Here is a 17696-nt window from a genome sequence, read left to right as displayed (position 1 = left end):
ACTCAGGAATTGACAACCCGCTGGAGAGTTGGATGGCATCCGTGTTTGGACAATGGAAAGGTTTGGCTATATCTGCAATGCTCGCAACATTCTTAGGGTTACTGGTCACCTGTGGTTGTTGTCTCATTCCTTGTGCCAGAGGATTGTTGGTAAAGGTAATAACGAGGGCAGTGGACCCCGGAGCGGTGGTTCCGGTGTTTCAGTGTCCACTGATAACCTCTGTAGTAACTGAGGGGGCTGAGGAGTGACACAACACCAGGTGTGGTGAGCTTCCAAAAGAAAGCTCAAGAGAGGGAATGTGGAGATACAGAAATTATTTTATTGCTACGATATAACCTGCATTATTAACAGTGCCGTAATAATATACCTTACAGCACTGATATTGTATTAAAGATGTTTGCCACCATATTAACCTTTATTACAGGTGCAGCCATAATCATTTTATACACACATTGCATTTTTGTGCTCATTCAGAGTTGATGTTCAGTCTATTAAAGGTTTTAAGCTTTGTGAAGCGCTATGTCTTCACAATCTATTGTGTAAGTGACTGGAGCATAGAAGGACTGCATACACGCTTGAAATTCATTTAGCTTCTAACTGCATTTTAGTTTACTTGGCAACAGATGACAGGGGACCAGTCAAGAGAAGTACCAGCCCCAAGAACCTTCTGGGCTTCAAACTTATTGCCTTACATGGAAGGTGTTAACTAAAGAGGAACTGTCTGTAAATTTAAAGATGTACCATTTACTGTAATCAACGTCTTTGATCTGTAATTGACTGAAGGGGGCGTTATCCCTGTTGCTTTAAAAGTATTCTCAAATGTATTTTTAGCAGAAAACGTGTGCTAATGTGATGTTGCCATACTTCTTCTCCTGTGTGTGTTTTAATAAACTCATCGTTTGATCTTCTGGGCATCCGTTGGTTTGTTTCATTGCTCAACATTGCTTGGTTTCGCGACACAAACTAAGTCAAAACCATTAAATACCTAAGCAGCCTGTGCCAGGGATCTGTGTTTGCTGATACCTGGCACCGTGCACTGAAGTTTTACACCAAACAAACTAAGTCAAAACTATTAAACACCTACGCAGTGTGTGCCAGGGATCTGTGTCAGCCGATCCCTGGGACTGTGCACTAAACTTTCTGATCACATAAACTAAGCCAAAACCATTAAATACCTAACCAGTCTGCACCAGGGTTCTGTGTCAGCTGATCCCTGGGACAGTGCACTAAACTTCATGAACAAATAAACTAAGAGAAAAACATTAAATACCTATCCAGCCTGCGCCAGACATCTGTGTCAGCTGCTCCACGCGACCGAGCACTTAAGGTTTACATCAAATAAACTAAGAGAAAAACATTAAATACCTAACCAGCCTGCGCCAGACATCTGTGTCAGCTGCTCCACGCGACCGAGCACTTAAGGTTTACATCAAATAAAGTAAGACAAAAATATTAAATACCTAACCAGCCTGTTCATGGGATCTGTGTCAGCTGATCCCTGCGACCGAGCACTTAAAGTTTATATCAAAAAAATTAAACCAAAACCATTAAATACTTAACCAGCCTGCACCAGACATCTGTGTCAGCTGATCCCTTGGACCATACACTAAACTTCCTGATCAAATAAACTAAGTCTAAACCATTAAATACCTAGCCTGCCTTTTATCAGGGATCTGTGTGAGCTGATCCCTGGGACCGTGCAATGAAGTTTTACATCAAATAAACAAAGTTTAAACCATTAAATACCTAACCAACCTGTGCCAGGGATCTGTGTCAGCTGATCCCTGGGACGGTGCACTGAAGTTTTAGATCAAGAAAACTAAACCAAAACCATTAAGTACCTAACCAACTTGTGCCAGGGATCTGTGTCAGCTGATCCCTGGGACGGTGCACTGAAGTTTTAAATCAAATAAACTGATCCAAAACCATTAAATACCTAACCAGCCTGCACCAGACATCTGTGTCAGCTGATCTTAGGCACCATGCACTAAACTTTCTGATCAAATAAACTAAGCCAAAACCATTAATAACCTAACCTGCCTGTGCCAGGGATCTGTGTCAACTGATCCCTGGGACAGTGCACTGAAGTTTTACATCAAATAAAGTGAACCAAAACCATTAAATACCTACGCAGCCTGTTCATCTGATCTGTGTCAGCTGATCCCTGGGACCGAGCAGTGAAGTTTTATATCAAATGAACTAAACCAAACCCATTAAATACCTACCCAGCCTGTTCATGGGATCTGTGTTAGCTGATCCCTGGGACCGTGCACTGAAGCTTTACATGAAATAAACTCAACCAAAACCATTAAATACCTAACCATCCTGTTCATGGGATCTGTGTCAGCTGATCCGTGGGACAATGCACTGAAGTTTGACATCAAATAAAGTTAACCAAAACCATTAAATACCTACGCAGCCTGTTCATGGGATCTGTGTCAGCTGATCCATGGGACTATGCACTGAATTTTTACATCTAATAAACTAAGCCAAACCATTAAATACCTAAGCAGCCTTTGCCAGGGATCTGTGCCAGCTTATCCGTGGGACTATGCACTGAAGTTTGACATCAAATAAAGTAAACCAAAACCATTAAATACCTACGCAGCCTGTTCATGGGATCTCTGTCAGCTGATCCATCAGACTATGCACTGAAGTTTTACATCTAATAAACTAAGACAAAACCATTAAATACCTAACCAGCCTGTGACAGGGATCTGTGTCAGCTGATCCCTGGGACAGTGCACTAAACCTTTTGATTACATAAACTAAGACAAAAACAATATATACCTAACCAGCCTGTGCCAGGGATCTGTGTCAGCTGATCTGTGGGACTAGGCACTGAAGTTTTACATCAAATAAACTAAACCAAAACCATTAAATACCTAACCAGCCTGTTCTTGGTATCTGTGTCAGCTGATCCAAGGGACCGTGCACTGCAGTTTTACATCAAATAAACTAAATCAAAACCATTAAATACCTATGCAGCCTGTTCATGGGATCTGTGTCAGCTTATCCGTGGGACCATGCACTGAAGTTTTACATGAAATAAACTAAGCCAAAACCATTAAATACCTAACCAGCCTGTTCCAGGGATCTGTGTCAACTGATCCGTGGGACAGTGCACTGAAGTTTTACATCAAATAAACTAAACCAAAACCATTAAGAACTGTTGTGGGATTTCTCTTTAGTGTATTGTCCTTTAATGTATTGTATTGCTTTCATGTTACTTAGTTTAGTATGTGTGGTTCACACCTCATTCACGCTGGGAAACAGACGGTGAGAAACTGGTGAATGTCTCCCAGGATGCGGAAGCTCACACAGGAAGGCTTGACCCCAGAGTGGGGGAGATTCACACAGGTGATAGAGAGTCTGTCTGTTTAGAGCCAAGGTGTGAACTGCAACTGTAAAAGCCTTTTGTTCTGTGACTGTGTATAAAAAGGACCTGAACTGTTCATTGTCAGAGACGACTTTCAGTGCCCCCTGACTGACGTCCCTCCTCATGCATGAGATAGCTGAAATAAAGGTGTTGTTACAACTCATCCCGTCTGCAGGCTTTGGTAATTAAAATTTCCACAACAGTTTGGCGCTGCGAGCAGGGTGATCCAATGTTCTCGCTGAAGGACGGCTCTGGGACGGCTGATCACCCCTAGGTAGCAAAACGCTTCGGTCCTGCCAGCTGTTTAAAGCAACGAGAAAGGCAGAGTCACAGAGCCTGTGCTTCAGCGACCACCGAGATCACCTTGACGAATCGAGGGGAAACTCCTGCAGAACGGTGAGCTGTATCTACCTTTTTAACAAGTCACGAGAGTTTTGTGTCTGGCCGTGTGAGCGTGTTGCAGCCTTCGGAGAGCTCAAGAAGGTGAACGTGTTACGACCTTCCAGGGCAAGAGCTCCGAGGGAGTCTTCGTGTAGAATCACGGAGAGTCTTCGTGTAGAATCACGGAGTGACACCCCTAGCATCTTCTAAAAGATCCTAACTTCTTCAAAGGAGAATGGGGGTGGCGGTGTTCGTTCCTTGGTCCGTAGAAGGCAAGGAACTTCACGGGGGATGCCTCGTGTAGTAATATGGGATCTAGATCCAGTAAGGCAGCCAGCGGAGCCGGATTAGCAGCTCGAGAGGCGGCTGCGGCAAGCGTTTCACGAGGTGGCCAGGGACAAAACTCAATATTTGACTCTATGGTTAAGAAATGGGGAATTGGGTGTATGAAATATGTTGTTAAGTGGCAAAAAGTAAACGGGTTTCCTGAAAACGGATCGCTGAGTGTTAACCAGTTAAAGAAAATAGAGGAACAGTTGCGAGAGGAAGAAGCAAAATTATTGGAAAAAGGAAAAGTTAGGACCGTAGATCTGTGTAGAGTAAGCGATGAGAAGGAATGCTTGAAAATGTGGATAGGGGAAGCAGAAAGAAGAGAAAACAAAGCAGCTCTGAAAGAATTACCTAGAGAAGTGCGTGGAAGGGAGGCTGACGCAGAATCTTCCTCAGCGCCTCTTCCACCTCCGTATAACACAGAGAACAAAACATCATTTCCCTGTTCACGCACTGTTTGTGCTTCCCCAGTACAGGCTGTTTTACAGGGCCTGAAAGCCGATGCGGACCTGGACTCCTTTCCCTCCCTATCCCGCTCTGCACCACGCGCCTCATCGCCAGAGGATGCAAGCTCCAATTCCGCTACTGAGGAGCGACAGCCCCACCAGGATGAAGCGGAAATAGTGACACTCAGATCCGACACAGCGCTCAGCCAAACGCGGAGCGCGTCGCGAGCTGAAAACGCGCCGCGAGCTGAAGCCACGAAAACACAGCAACGGAGAGCGGTGAGAGGAAAGAACAGAAATAAGGACAGCCGCCATGGATATTACGCCCTGCCTTTTGCCACGGATCAGCCTGAATATTCTCTCACTGATGACAAGCGGGACGATACAGACGACGCAGACAGCAGCGAGGAGGTCGAAAAGTTCCAGACCGGGCAGAGAACGCGGAGACAGCGACAGGTGAAAGGAGAAAGCCTGCAGCTCCCGATGGTGGAAGTGGCGGGACCCGAGGGACCTATTTTAGTTCACAGACCGTGGACACAGTCAGACATCGCTGATGCCACAAGCCATCTACCTGACCCCCTCATGTCGGGTGCAAAGTTCGGTGAGCACCTCCTAATTTTCTGCCAAGAATATCGTCCCACGGGTCAAGAAATTAGACGCGCAGTGGCAGGCAAGCTGAAGCCATGCGACCTGAGGAGAATATCACCTCACTTGCCTGATCCTATGCTGAGGATGCGACACCTGACCTATGAGCATGGAGAAAACCTTGAATATTGTACTGCAGTCACCCACCTGATGGATAAGCTAAAGGAGGTTTTCCCAGATAAAGTGGACATGTCAAAGATTCAGGCTTGCAAGCAAAGAAAGGATGAATCTGTGGACGATTTCATACATCGCATGACAACTGTGTTTGAAGCTAATGGTGGAATACCCAAAGATGACATGACGCGCGCCTCCGCCTCCACATATGAGCATAATCTCTGCGGCCACATTTTCCGGGGACTGAGATCAGATGTGGCAGCCGAGGTAAAGCATTCGTACATGGGGGGAGAAGATGAGCCGCGGCTAACGGAGCTACGACGCCATGCCCGCCACGCTCAGAGCCACCTGGATAAGAAGAAAAGCAAAAGAGAGGAAAAACAGAATGCCGACCTCCATAATGCCGCCCTAACACTGTATAAAGCCGTGGCAAACCCGCACGGAGGTTTCCACAACAGAGACAGTTGTCGTGACCGAAGTGGGGAGAACAGACGGGACCGAGGACATTATCAACAACAACAGCAGTCAAGACGAGATCGGGACGCCTGTTTTGTCTGTGGGGACTATGGACATTGGCGAGGAACCTGTCCTAACCGTGGCTGTCGTGGAAATAGGCAGCAACAACAACAAAATTACCAAAGGCCGAGCCCACGGTGGGAGCAAGCGGACTGAGACCGGGGGGAAAGGACGCCAGAATACGCTTCAGGCTGTGGTTTGCCCACCTCATCAGAACAGGGAAGTGAAAATCACACACACATACACACACCCATTGATGTAGAAAGTGTTTCACACACACACACACACACACACACACACACACACACACACTTTAATACATCACACTTTGAGCATGAAGAGCAGGTCTCTTTGTCACCAGCTGGTACATATGTACATTTAAATAGCGCGCCTTATAAATCACTGCCCTTGTATAAAATGTTAGTTTGTAACCAGGAAGTAGAATTTCTTGTAGATTCCGGGGCCACCCACTCTGTACTACGCTCAGATTCTCTCTCACCCCAGCCCGTGCTGGGTGAGAAGTTCACTCATTCTGTGTCCGCATCAGGAACCCTACAGAGAGAAAATTTCACCATACCCCTGTGTTGTGTAGACGGACAGGGTAGAAAATTCACACACCATTTCTGTGGTCAGACCTGTGCCCTGTCAATTTGCTTGCCAGAGATTTGATGTGCAAACTGAAAATAAGTTTAATCTCCTGCTATAATGGCATCACAACCACGCAATCTGACAATGATTATACGATGGTGAAATATAACCCCGTGACTCCAGCTTTCGCTTACGGGTGGAAGCTGGAGGAGGGGCCGCTTGTTACAGAATTCATACAAGCGACTCGCAACTGCATGCCTCCAGATGTCTGTTTTATGGCTCCTGGAGAGTTGAGTTGCACGTCTCACTTTTCTCTCCATGGCCCTGATGACAGTTATGAGGAAGGATGGTGCAGAACCGAAAATGATTTACTAACTGTGGCATGTATGTTTTGGAGCTCCACATTTGTTGCGCTTGCGATTTCTCTCACTGATAAGCAAAGAAACATGTTTACTATGGATGCATCCGTCCCACATGTTCCCCTGGCAAAAGCTCACAGCGGCCAATGGGAAGACATGGGAGAATTTATGCACCGGTGCTACCGCACTTGCGATAGCGAGCCTACAGAGGATCCCACAGTGTTGTTTTCTCGAGAAATGAAAGCCTACAGAAAAAACGTGACGCATACAGTCCATTGTGTCCGCTCAGTTGAGCTAGTGAACATAGCTGTCTCACATTGTCTGCTTCAAACGACACCTCCTCTAAACTCCCCACACCCCCTGCTGACAGAGGTGCCTGACAGCCTGTGGGCCTCATCTAAGTATGATGTAGGCCTAATTAAAGATTGTGAGCCTGTTGTAATCACTCCAAAGTCCTCTTTTAGACCATGCCAAAGACAATATCCTCTGAAACAGGAAGCCATAGAGGGAATTACTCCTGTGTTTGAATCCCTGTTAAAGGCCGGAGTAATTATCCCATGCCCCACCTCTCCGGTTCGCACTCCACTATTCCCTGTGAAGAAAATCAGAGGACCAAATGAACCTGTTGAGTGGCGGTTTGTGCAGGACTTACAAGCTGTGAACAAGGCTGTAATCCCCAGAGCCCCCGTGGTTCCGAACCCCCACACCATTTTGTCCCAAATACCATCTGATGCTATGTGGTTTACTGTTGCTGACCTGACTAATGCATTCTTCTCTGTTCCAGTTCACCCAGATAGCCAGTTCTGGTTTGCTTTTGAGTTCCAGGGAAAGGCTTACACATTCACTCGGTTGTGTCAAGGCTACTGTGAGTCCCCCACGATTTTGAATGCTGCCTTAAGAGACTCCCTGTCAGACTTGATCCTCTCCCAAGGCACAGTGTTACTGCAATATGTCGATGATCTGCTACTGTGTGCACCCACACAAGAGCAGTGTCTGGCAGATTCTCTCACTTTACTGACACATTTGCATCACAAGGGCCACAAAGCTAGTAAGTCAAAACTGCAGTTTTGTAAAGAGCAAGTCACATTCTTAGGGCATGTGATTTCTTACAACTCTCACCAGATTTCCTCCAAGAGGGTGGAAGCTGTGATGACCATTCCAAAACCCCACACCAAAAAACAGATGATGTCATTCCTAGGAACCACATCATACTGCCGCAATTTCATTCCACACTACTCCTCTGTGGAGGCTCCACTTACTGCGCTCCTTCATGGTGCAAGTCTGTCAGCCAATGATTGCATTTCTTGGACACCAGAGGCTGAAGCTGCCTTCACTTCCTTGAAACAGCTGCTGCAAACGTTTTAGCGCTTCCAGACCCATCCAAACCATATACACAAATGGTGGATGAAAAGAATGGGTTCATGTCTTCTGTTCTTTTACAGCAGCATGGTGATCCACTTCGCCCGGTGGGTTATTACTCTTCCAAGCTTGACCCAGTAGCTGCAGGACTGCCTGGATGCCTACGAGCAGTAGCTGTGTGTGAGAAGGCCGTGCTCGCCTCACGTGACATTGTAGGGTACTCTCCTCTGACAGTGCAGGTACCCCATGCAGTTTCTCTCATTTTGCTTGAGCAGAAAACTTCACACCTTTCTGCAGCTCGCTGGCTCAGGTACTCTTCCATACTGCTTGACATGCCCAACATCACAGTGAAACGATGCACAACACTTAACCCAGCCACTCTTCTCCCCACGCGAGAGGATGGTGAACCACACAGCTGCACTGCTGTATTGGGTGAAACTTGTACACCTCGGATTGACTTGTTAGATGTTCCCATCGAGAACTCTGACATAGTGTTATATGTAGATGGCTCCTCCTCACGTGATTCACGTGGAACTAACCGGGTGGGTTTTGCTGTGTGTTCTGATCATGCCACTCTCGTATCAGGCTTGTTGCCCAGACACCTCTCAGCACAGACTGCGGAACTTGTGGCGCTCACAGAAGCCTGTAAACTTACGGAGAGTCAGTCAGTCACCATCTACACTGACTCTCGCTACGCGTTCGGTGTGGTGCATGATTTTGGCGCCTTGTGGAGGCACAGAAAGTTCCTGAAATCTGATGGGAAGCCCATCCTCAATAATAACCAGGTAGCAGCGCTGCTGGATGCCATCCTCCTGCCTGCTCGCATTGCTGTAGTAAAGTGCGCAGCACACACAGGTAAAACTGATTGCAGCAGCCAAAGCAGCAGCCGAAGGAGGCCTACCCTTCCAACTTGTCTTGGCACCACTGTCCACACCTATCCTCGCTGATCTTCCTGCTGCATAGTGTATAGGAATTTCTTTCAACTGATGTACTAATCACATTATTTTATTGTATTATGCCTTGGTGCCACTGGATTTTAACATGTCTGACACCCATACTGTAAGAGGGAAGTTGGGGGGGAGCAGACCACTCCACAGGAAGAGTCTTTTGTCTCTTCCAGGACTTTGGGAGGTAGCAAGGGAGTGTAAACCTTAAGGTGTGAAACAGCTGTGTACTGCCTTTTGTTCCTGGAGAATGTGTTTAAACGGAGAGCCATGCTACTCTCGGTGAGACTCTGCTGTCCCTACCCCGCGGACATGCAAGCCCTCCACAAGCTTGTTTGTATGTCTTTGTGTGTTTGAGTTAAAGAATGTTAGCTACCGCTCATCTGCAGGCTTTATTTAAGTGGAAAAAACTTCCACAACAGAATGGCGCTGTGAGCAGGATGGTCCGTGTGGTCGCTGAACAACGGTTCCGTGGATGGGCTGATCACCCCTGAGGAAAAAGGTACCTTTGTCCTACCAGCTGTTGAAGCAAAGGAAATGGAGGAGTCACGGAGCCGTGTGTTTCAGTCACCACCGAGACCATCGATTTTGAGGGGACTCCTGCAGATGGGTGAGTTGTAGCTAACTTTGTATACAGTCATGGAGAGTTTTTTGTCTGGCTGAGCGGTGAAGTGCCTGCTGCTCCGGAGTTCGAGTCTCCGGAGGGAAAATCCTGGGGTTCGAGTCCCCAGGCTTGTGTTCGGTTCCGGTGTTGTGCAAAAGAAAAGCAGTTGTCTGCCAGAGTAATTGCAAAAACACTGGTCCATCACAGGGAACGGTGGTTCGAGTCCACCGTTGATAATCACGTCTGCACAATACAGTGTGTGGAGTGACGGTATTTTAGCACTTTTCTGCCGGTAAGGGAAGAAGGCCATTGCAGAGGACGCTCTGAATGTAAATATGGGATCTAGATCCAGTAGCAGCGGACGTTGCACCGAGCGGCCAGGGACAAAACTCAATGTGTGACTGTATGTTAAGAACTGAGTAAATGTGTGGTGTGTAAGATTGCAGAGAATGGATGTGTGGGAAAAGTTGTTGTGTGTGTGTAAAAAAAAAAAAAAAAAAAAAGAACAGAGAAAAATGGGGTTCAAAATGTTGAAAATGGGGAACAAAACAAGGACAAAAGAAAAAAGAAAAAAGAGAGGAGTGTAGAAATGTGTGTAAAAGTTGTTTCCAACTAGCGGGAGACGGTGGTACTGCAGGCTACCAGCTCCCCTAGGGTGGACACACAAAAATTTCTTTTTTTAGCAGACTTGATGAAAATAAGCAAAAATAGGAAGAGGGTTTAGTGATTTTCAGTGTAGAACAACTACAATCTCTCTGGGTTTTTAAGAAAGGGGAGTACAGAACCAGAGAGGGGAGACGTGTTGTTTTAAGCAATGAGAAGAATGATCAAAATGTCTCAGTGTGTCACTTGCAGGTGAAGAGCAGACCCGGATCAATTTTCCACGTTCAGCAGTCGGGAAAAATTATAGGTCAACACCATTAGAAACACTCAAGCCAAGTTCTGGCTGAATTGTTTTACAGCTTAACTTCCATGTCTTTGTCACCCTGAGAACACAAGCTCCAAGAATCTCTCCCTGAAGACAAGAAATGCAGTTCCAGTACAACGAGATGGATCTCAAGAGCTCACAGCAGTGTCCTGAGCAGTGAAGAAAAGGTCCAGCAGCAGCAGCAAACAGCTGTGCAAGACAGCGACAGCAAGGAGAAAAATGGCATCATCATGACTGGATGGATGGATGTGCATTTCCAACGAGCTGCAACTTCACTGTGTGTGAATGGACTTTTGAAAAGACTGTCTGAGTTGGACATTTGCCACCTTTGGAGCAAAATGGCAAGATGAGACAGTGGACAACACAGGACAAAGCTGAAAGACAACTGACTCTCACTGGACTGCTGCAAGGGGGAGAGATGAGACCACAGTGGAAGGAGCAGGGGAGAACATGGCTGTTTTAGTGTGGGGAATGAAATTTGGGTTTAGGAAACTGGGGAGAAAAAGACTGCCTTGCGTGGAGAATTGAAAAGTGTCTGGAGCACCGCAAAGAGGAGAGGTACACAAAATTACACAAACAGAAAAATGCATTAATCCTACTAACACAAACACACACACAATGAAGCTCATGAAGACCAAATAGCATTTTAAGCATGCATTGCTGTTACCATCATCTTGTCCGGTTCACTTAGTGGGTTAAGAAGTGATACATAGACTAGTGAACTAGTATTATTTTGGGGAAGGATGATTGAATCATTGCAGGGGTGAACAGAATGATGCAGGGGGGTCAGATGAGTGGGGACTAATAGATTATTGAGTTTCTTGTTTCTGATGTGTGGGGGAGGTCTTATCATGGCACACATCTGGGTCCATGGGGGAAAACAAAACTCAGTATCTAATAGAATATTGTTGTGTGAGGTGTGACTGGTGGATGAAAGTTTTGGGGATTTACTTGGCTGATGCATTTTCTTTGTATTTTCCTTTGGTACCACTTTGAAACTGCCAATTAGTTTTGTTTTGATCTATAATTCTAAGAGAGTATGCTTAGACATCTTCTAAAAAGAGGCCTTCATATTTTTTGATTTTTAACAGTGCACTGAGATTTTTGTTTGGCAATTTTCTCTTTTGAAGCAGGCCTGCAATATCGGGATCGAAAGCGCTACACAACATGTTGAACAATCGCAAGTGAGTTTCTCCAAAAATTTAAATGGGCTCGGGAGAAAGCCACTTATTTGGGACAATCAGAAAACAAGTCCCTGCCAAAAAGGATTCAGCGAGGTAATCCAGTCTAAATTCTTTTTTCTTTTTTTGAAATGACGTCATTGCTGGCAGTAGAAACTTCTTGCGTCACGAGAGGTTTTACTGTCAGCAAATAAAAAAATGGGGACTGACTGGACTGACAAAAGCATTGACTGAATTGACACCAGTATGCAAGATTGCACCTCCACCTTGACCTGACAAAAGGGTGGATGTATGTATGTTTCTTTTTACAGGAGCAGAAAGATGACAGCAACAGGTTGCGTGACCTTTGGGGCATGCAGACTTAACCTTAAATCGCCACTTTCTGTGTCTTTGAATTTACCAGCAGTGTGTTATTCATGACCTTGTATTGTTTACAGTGCAGAGGTCACTGTGGGAAAGTGTGCATACAGATGCGCTGCGCTAACATCTATTTTTCCACAGCAGAGGGCTAATCATATGATCCAATCACATGATTTACAGCAGGACACACCGCTGGCTAATGTTTTACCTTTTCTTAAGACAGGGCCTGGAGTGAAACTACTCCAGGGGAGAATCCCTGGGAATTTTTAAGTGACAATGCACAACTTCATTGTGCATGTCTAATTGTGCTAAGCTGACATAGGGCAAAAGAGGGTTTTCCGTGGAAGCTTTCATTTTTAAGTGTCTGTGAAGGTTCTCAGTCATCCAGGTCATCGTAGTCTAAGGAGCTTGGAAAGAAAAGCGTCTGGACTTCTTAAAGTTGCTTGAAGACGTTTCACCTCTCATCCGAGAAGCTTCTTCAGTTCTAAGGTCAAATGGCCGAGAGTCCCAGATTTAAACCCAGTGGGAGTATCCCCCCAAAGAGGGACAAAGGACCCCCTGGTGATCCTCTAATCACATGAGCCAAGGTGTGAAAGCGGGTGTGGGACCTAATCAGCCAGGGTTTCGGGTGAGCTCATTGTTAAACCTGGCCCCACCCTATCATGTGAATTCCTGAGGTCAGATGGCCCAGAATGTGAGTGGGCGTTAAGGCGTCTGGGAAGGGATCTCAAAACTGGATTATAGATGGCAGACAATTGGTGTCGTAAACCACCGCCTCTGTTCAAAGATGGTCGCTCACAGTGGACATAGATGGCCTCTTTCACTCCTCTTTCAAACCATCTGTCCTCTCTGTCCAAAATGTGAACATTGGCATCCTCGAAAGAGTGACCTTTATCCTTAAGATGCAGATGGACTGCTGAGTCTTGTCCCGTGGAGGTGGCTCTTCTATGTTGTGCCATGCGCTTGTGAAGTGGCTGTTTGGTCTCTCCAATGTAGAGGTCTGGGCATTCCTCGCTGCACTGTACAGCATACACCACGTTGTTAAGTCTGTGTTTTGGAGTTTTGTCTTTCGGGTGAACCAGTTTCTGTCTGAGTGTGTTGCTGGGTCTGAAGTACACTGGGATGTCGTGCTTGGAGAAAACTCTCCTGAGTTTCTCTGATACACCAGCTACATAGGGGATGACAACGTTGTTGCGTCTGTCTTTCTTATCCTCCCTCGCTGGTGTCTGATCTTCTTTTCTGTGCATCTTTGCTGACTTCATGAACGCCCAGTTGGGATAACCGCATGTTTTGAGTCCTTCCTTTACATGTGTGTGTTCCTTCTTTTTCCCTTCAGGCTTAGAGGGAACATGTTCTGCCCGGTGGTGTAGGGTCCTGATTACTCCAAGTTTGTGTTCCAGAGGGTGATGGGAGTCAAAGAGGAGGTACTGGTCCGTGTGTGTGGGCTTCCGGTAAACTTCAATGTTGAGGTTGCCGTTTTCTTCAATGTGCACAGCGCAGTCTAGGAAGGGCAAGCAGTTGTCCTTTGTGTCTTCCCTGGTGAACTTGATGTTTTTATCCACGGCGTTAATGTGCGCATTGAAGGATTCCACTTCTTGTGTTTTGATTTTGACCCAGGTGTCGTCTACATATCTGTACCAGTGGCTGGGTACTCTCCCTTTAAAAGAGCCAAGAGCCTTTCTTTCATTTTTAAATTACATTCATTTTTAAATTACATTCATTTTTAAATTACAGAGACCGTGACATGAGGGATATGGAAGGATTGACGCAGATACAGGCCACGACCGGGAGAGAACGCTTCAACAGGACCAGTGAGAAGCACGGACCATCTGCAGGACAGCAGACAAACGACAGTGGGCTGCACCACTGGGCTTCCAAAGGATTGTCACGAGAAGATTTTGAACAGCGAAATCTTAAATAAAATGAAAAGTTTCTACGTTGACGTTGAGGAAGACAACTAAGGTGTACGACGTGCTCTGCCTTCAATCTACAGCCGCGTTGGAATGGAAATCGAGGGATGGAGAGAGCATGCCAAGGTCCAAAGGTGACAGCACAGAGGGAGATCAGCGTTGGAATTACAACTCTGTAAATGGCACAGACACCAGGAGCCATGATCGGGAACTGAGAATGACCATCTAATGCTTTTTCACTTTGCCATGCAAAGTACTTTGACACTCTGGAGAAGACCTTTCCTCTGTATCATTGTTGTAGCCATTTGCATGTGAGAGCTTAGATTGGGGGAAAGATTAAAGATGAACAAAGGGTGGTGGGAGAACAGTGCAGTGAGGATACACAGTGTGAAACTCCTTTAAGTGTAAAATAATGTTGATGTGATGTACAGAATGTTGGGAAAGAAATTCTGGTTTTAATGTGATTCTTGATTTAAGAATCAAAGGGTGGGATTGTATAGGAATTTCTTTCAACTGATGTACTAATCACATTATTTTATTGTATTATGCCTTGGTGCCACTGGATTTTAACATGTCTGACACCCATACTGTAAGAGGGAAGTTGGGGGGGAGCAGACCACTCCACAGGAAGAGTCTTTTGTCTCTTCCAGGACTTTGGGAGGTAGCAAGGGAGTGTAAACCTTAAGGTGTGAAACAGCTGTGTACTGCCTTTTGTTCCTGGAGAAGGTATTTAAACGGAGAGCCATGCTACTCTCGGTGAGACTCTGCTGTCCCTGCCCCGCGGACATGCAAGCCCTCCACAAGCTTGTTTGTATGTCTTTGTGTGTTTGAGTTAAAGAATGTTAGCTACCGCTCACCGCTCATCTGCAGGCTTTATTTAAGTGGAAAAAACTTCCACAACAATAGTCATTTGCCTGCCAGCCAGAGAAAACTCTCTGGCGCAAACATGGCTGCACACTGGTCGAATCGTGCAGACAGCAGTGCAGTGGCAAAAGCCCTCCTGTCAGAAATCATTCCCAGGTTGGGCATCCCAGGGAAAATCACAAGTGATAATGGTACTCACTTTGTGAACCAGGCATTGAAGGAGATCAGCAAGCAACTAGGTTTCAAATTGCAAACACACTGTGCATATCACCCACAATCTGGAGGTGCTGTGGAGAGAATGAACGGCTCCTTAAAATCCAAGCTGGTAAAGTGCTGTGAAGAAACTGGCCTCACATGGCCAAAAGCACTTCCCCCCGTGCTGATGTATGTGCGCACGCGAACCAGACCTCCAGTACACCTCAGTCCTTATGAGGTGTTGTATGGACGACCCGCCAGAGTGGGGGCAGAACCCCCCAAATGGACTGGCATGTCCACAGAGTTGTGCAACAGCGAAATGATTGTGTACTGTCAAAATCTCTCCAGTACTCTCTCGCAGGTACACCGAGCAGTGAAAGCAGCCCTGCCCAGGCCAGCAGAAGGACCCCTGCACCCGTTCAAACCAGGGAACTGGGTGCTAGTGAAGGATTTCAGGAGGAGACACTGGAAGGCGAAGCGGTGGCTGGGTCCATTCCAAGTGCTACTGACCACACAAACAGCGGTAAAGGTTGGAGAACGACTGACTTGGATCCACGCCAGCCACTATAAGCTGTTTGGAGGAGAACCACCCAGAACGGATGAGCAACTAGAAAAGACAAACGGGGCAGAATAATCCCCGCACCTCATTCAGGCAGTAGGCAGTCCACCCTCTACCTGCAACAATGCAACAAGCCAGGAAGCAGCTCATCACTGGGGTGGCTCTGATGCCTTTTAGTGTGCTGATGATCGCCCTCTGGTGGAGCCTCTAGAGAGATCAGCAGCTGAGCACCATGCCACCATCCAAGGAGGTTCGTGCAACAGAAGGAGCAACCCACGAGCCACGGTGGGTCCTATGTGCTGCACATTCATTCCAAACAACACAGCCTCAGATGACACTGTAACCAGAGTCTTGGAAGGTTTGTGAACACTGCCATCCAAAACGACAGAGGACTCCGGCATCAATAACCCCTTAGACGGGTGGTTAAACAGACAGTTTGGGAAGTATAAGGCCATAGTGATGTCGTTGCTAATGTCCATAGCCACTTTTATTGCCATTCTCACATGCTGCGGTTGTTGTCTGATCCCATGCCTCCGAACCCTATTGAGTAGATTAATCACAGTGGCACTGACAAAAGAAAGCGAGTCTCCCAAATTGCAGCTTCCCCTATTGCAGGCTGAAGATTACATTGATGATAGCAAAAGCAAGGATGATTGTGATGAGTGAAATTATTTTCCTGACACTGTAAGAATGATGCATATTGTGTGCAATATTGCTGATGTAATTAACAGAATGTTAGGAAGAGAAATCCTTGGTACTAGTGATTGAGATGCAATCAAGAGGGTGGGAACTGTTGTGGGATTTCTCTTTAGTGTATTGTCCTTTAATGTATTGTATTGCTTTCATGTTACTTAGTTTAGTATGTGTGGTTCACACCTCATTCACGCTGGGAAACAGACGGTGAGAAACTGGTGAATGTCTCCCAGGATGCGGAAGCTCACACAGGAAGGCTTGACCCCAGAGTGGGGGAGATTCACACAGGTGATAGAGAGTCTGTCTGTTTAGAGCCAAGGTGTGAACTGCAACTGTAAAAGCCTTTTGTTCTGTGACTGTGTATAAAAAGGACCTGAACTGTTCATTGTCAGAGACGACTTTCAGTGCCCCCTGACTGATGTCCCTCCTCATGCATGAGATAGCTGAAATAAAGGTGTTGTTGCAACTCATCCCGTCTGCAGGCTTTGGTAATTAAAATTTCCACAACAATACCTAACCAGCCTGTTAATGGGATCTTTGTCAGCTGATCCAAGGGACCATGCACTGAAGTTTTACATCAAATAAACTAAACCTGTCATGATCCTGGGCCATGTTGGCCCAGTGTTCTTAGTTTTCGTTTGTTTTCTGTTTTGTTCTTTATTTTTGCCCTGGTTTCTAAGTTGTTCTGTTAAGATGCTCCTTATTTGATTACCCCCTCTGTGCTCCCCTGTGTATCTGTAGACCCTTGTTCCCCTACTTGTGTTTTATTCCATTTTTCCCCAGCCCGTTATGTCGTGCACTCTCTCCTCCTGTCTGAACCTCTGTACTTCCTGTTTTACTTTGACAGTCTCGCCTCAGTGTTGCGTTTACTCCTGCCATGTCTTGTTATGATTATCAGTGTCACCTGTGTTCCCCGTGTGCTTCCACTTCCCTCGTTAACCCTCTGTGTATTTATGTCTGCTTCTCACTCAGTTCTGGGTCGCATTCTCCCTCATTCATGGCCGTGTGTTTCTCTGTGTACTAGTGTATTGTTTCCCATCACAACAGAGAGGCGAATCTGGCATTGATATATGACATCACAACAGAGAGGCGAATCTGGTATTGATATTTGACATCACAGCAGAGACGCGATTATGGCATTGATATTTGACATCACAGTAGAGAGGCAAATCTGGCATTGATATTTGTTTTCACAAGAGAGAGGCGAATCTGGCATTGAAATGTGACATCACAGCAGAGACTCGAGTCTGGTATTGATATGTGACATCACAACAGAGAGGCGAATCTGGCATTGATATGTGACATCACAACAGAGAGGTGAATCTGGTATTGATATTTGAC

This window comes from Pelmatolapia mariae, linkage group LG13, assembly GCF_036321145.2.
Source record: "Pelmatolapia mariae isolate MD_Pm_ZW linkage group LG13, Pm_UMD_F_2, whole genome shotgun sequence".
NCBI classification, from domain to species: domain Eukaryota; kingdom Metazoa; phylum Chordata; class Actinopteri; order Cichliformes; family Cichlidae; genus Pelmatolapia; species Pelmatolapia mariae.
This window is presented reverse-complemented; position numbering follows the sequence as displayed.